The sequence below is a fragment of the Aplysia californica genome, unplaced genomic scaffold (assembly GCF_000002075.1).
Source record: "Aplysia californica isolate F4 #8 unplaced genomic scaffold, AplCal3.0 scaffold00572, whole genome shotgun sequence".
NCBI classification, from domain to species: Eukaryota; Metazoa; Mollusca; class Gastropoda; order Aplysiida; family Aplysiidae; genus Aplysia; species Aplysia californica.
Window position 1 is genome coordinate 271703 of NW_004797842.1, and position 3577 is coordinate 275279.

Genomic DNA, 3577 nt, shown 5'->3' on the forward strand with positions numbered 1-3577 from the left:
TTCTGCCACACCCCTGATCTTCTGGTAGGAAAGATCTACACCTAGCCTTCTCGGACAAGGGTGAAAAATCTCGGAGGGCCCGTGTGCAAGTTGCGCACGTTAAAGATCCCTTGGTGGTCTAAAATCGATAAGAGTAGGCTTCGGCCGCCAGCCGGGCAAAATTCCAAATTTCCTACCAAATGAAAATATTAGGTGTGTCCCGCGCGCTCATATGACCTTATGCAGTTGCGAGCGCCGTAAAACACTTTACAAAAACAAAAAACAACAAAACCTTACTCAAACTAAAAACAAAACACAAAAGAACAACGAAGTCCCATTTTCTATTGTCTTTACGTGTGAAGTGACTGTTTGTCCATTGTGGGGATCATCGTTTTCAGCAGGAGCGACCGCGGCGCACTACTCCCACCCCACGCTCCCCTCCCCGACCCCATCTCATTCTTCACCGAGCTTTCCATATCATCATCATCATCATCATCATCATCATCATCATCATCATCATCATCATCATCATCATCATCATCAGTGCCCCTGAGTATATCGATGATGGAACCGAAAAAGAGCCTCGCTTTGGCTCGAAGATTTCTTCGTGGAGTCCACCAGACCCATTAAGGAAACAAACAAAAAATCATCATTATCATCAAGCATGTGCTTTTGGAACTACCGTTCAATCTTGACAGAGAAGCCTGTGTCTTGATTAATAATATGAGTATTTTTACACCCCAATCTACACAAATTAGATCATTCATGAGGCGGGCTTTTCACTGAGTCTGTCACAGCCAACTCGGGCTGGGGGGGGGGGGGGGGGGATTATAACATATCGGGAGAAAAATCGAGATTCTCAATAAAGATTAGTCCGCATCCGGGAATCAAACTCGGGTTTTCTGCCTGCGACAGCGAAGGGCCTAACCGCTACACCACAGACGCCAGTAGACTATAAAATAACCTGATCCTTCAATAATCCTTCGATTTCTTGTGTCAATAAAACCTGCAAGTACGGAAACATCTCCAGTTCCGAAAGATGCACACCTTTTTTGTCACCAGATTATGCAATATGGTGTGCACACCCGATAAACTATTCGATTTCTCGTTCGATAATCTCTTATTGTGATAATGCTGATGACGATGGAGAAATGCCGACAGTCTCACATGGCTTACCGCCAACTGTAGTGTCAGGCAGTGAAATGGCGACATGACACGCGGCTATAACCAGATATATGGGGCACAACGCGGTGGTATAAGGCGCTCGTCAAAATAGTCAAAGTGAAGAAACTTGCATTTTTTAGCCGGTTTGTGAATTTGTATCTTTTTTTTTGGGGGGGGGGGGTTGGCTCAACACCTTTCATGTCCATTAAAGAATTCATTTCTGTGTGGATTATTCTGAAAAACGTTGATTTAAATGCACAAAAATGCAAATTTTCAGTTACCACGGACTCTTAAGCTAAGGAAATAACTAATCTTTGGCTGCCATTTTCTCACTAATTTTACATCTGAAAACAGGTGACCCCACCTCCTTCTTTCGCAATTATCTCGACTACAATTCAAGGTAAATGGGTATTTTTTCATCCAAATAAAGACAAGTGAACAAGCTATAAGATGATACCAATAACTCTACATACCCAAAAATTGACGAGAGCCTGATTCCACCACGCTGCCTCACAAATGTTTCACGAAGCGATGGAATAAGGCCCTCGTCAAGTTTTGGGCATAATGTGGCGTTTTGGTATCATCTTATAACTTTTTTGATTTTGGCTTGCTTTCGATTTAAAAATTATAAATTTTATCTTGAATGGAAGTCGAGATATTTACGATTGAAGGAGGTAGGGGTTGCCTGGTCTCAGAGGTAAAATTAGCGACAAAATGGTCGGCAAAGTTTAGCTATTTCCTTAGCTGGAGAGTCGGTGGAAATAGAAAATGTATATTATTATTTTCAGTGTGTTTAATAGACGTTTGTCAGTACAATCCACACAGAAATGTGCTCTTCAGTGGACGTGAAAGGGGGCTAATCCCCAAAACAAAAAATTCGATAAAAATTCCCAAACCTGGGGAAACAATTCCCGTTTCCTCACGTTCAATATTTTGCCGAGCGCCTGATTTCTCCCCGCTGCCTCCCAAATCTCATTACGTCATCGATGTCTCATTGATCAGATTGACGCAGATTGGATGGATTAATGAGAAACACGGCTCGTGATAGAGAGAAAGGAGAGACGTGAAAGAAAGAGGGACAGAAAAATGATAATGCGTTAGAATGGGCAAACACCATCACCCATGGTCGATTCACAGCTCAAAGGAACAACGCTCAAATCTGAATTGGGTAGATTTACCAGGGACAGATGCGCTCTTCTCCGAAGCGGAAAGTCCGGGTTCGAGCCTCGGTTCGGACACAGATTTTTTCCGCCGCTTCCTACCCATCCAGCAGTAATGGGTACCTGACTTCGAGCTGGGGAAGTAAAGGCGGCGTGGAAAGGAACTGGCCACCCTACCACAATATGCCGAAGGCCCAGGAAGTTGTCTCACTAACAAGGCAATCCCCAATGTCCGGATCGGATGTGGGAACAACTTTACTTACTTTACTTCGGACATATGTGAGGCAGTGCGGTGGAATCAGGCTCTCGTCAATTTTTGGACATGAAGAGTTATTGGTGTCATCTTAAAGCGTGTTCACTTGTCTTTATTTGGATGAAAATAGTATCCATTTATCTTGAATACAAGTCGAGATATTTGCGAATGAAGGAGGTGGGGGTCACTTGTTTTCAGAGATAAAATTAGTAAGAAAATGGAACCCAATGATTAGTTATTTCCTTAGCTTAAGAGTCCATGGTAACTGAAAATTTACATTTTGTGTGCCTTTAATCAACGTTTTTCAGGAAAATCCACACAGAAATGAGTTATTTAAAAGGCATGAGAGATGTTGAGCCAAAAACAAAAAATTTTATAAAAATTCACAAACCTGCGGAAAAATGCAAGTTTTTTCACTTTGATTATTTTGACGAAAGCCTGATTCCACCACGCTGCCTCACATATTTTAACCTAATATTTCGTCCTAGAACTGTGTATTGGGTGTGGGTGGTTGGGTGTGGTTTGCTCCATTTTTTATACCAAACATCTATCGTACTGATTTCTCCTCCTTATTGTATGTGCTTGTTACTCTCTTGTATCACCTCTAATCTTCGGCACTGACATGGCCTTATTGAGTTGTAAGTGCAGTAAAACTCTTACTAACACTGTACTGATTACATTAATTATTGTATTGGATATCTGACAATTTAGAAATCAAAACCGATTTATCAGAAGCTTTCCGGGGGACAAATCTCACAATTTCTGACTTCATATTCGGCTGTGAACCATCGCCTTGTTGTACTAGTGGATACGCGCTTCTTCGACGCGTGCAGAAGACCTGAGTTCGATTCCCAAGTGTTTAATTTATGTAAGGTTTTACGGTGCTCCCAACTACATTAGTTCATATGAGCGCCAAGGGGGGGGGGTGGTGGAGGTCAACAGAGAAGTCCAAACAGAGAATCAGGCTTACTCTGCTCACCTCTGTAGCTTCAACAGCACAAAGTCTGCTTCGACTATCAAG

The 3577-nt window shown here is 42.4% G+C and overlaps 1 protein-coding gene across 1 annotated transcript in view; it reads left to right on the forward strand.

The window, feature by feature from the left end:
- The window catches only part of LOC118478451, a 12843-nt gene that overhangs the window by 6060 nt on the left and 3206 nt on the right, over positions 1-3577 (forward strand). The gene's annotated exons all lie outside the window — the stretch shown is intronic.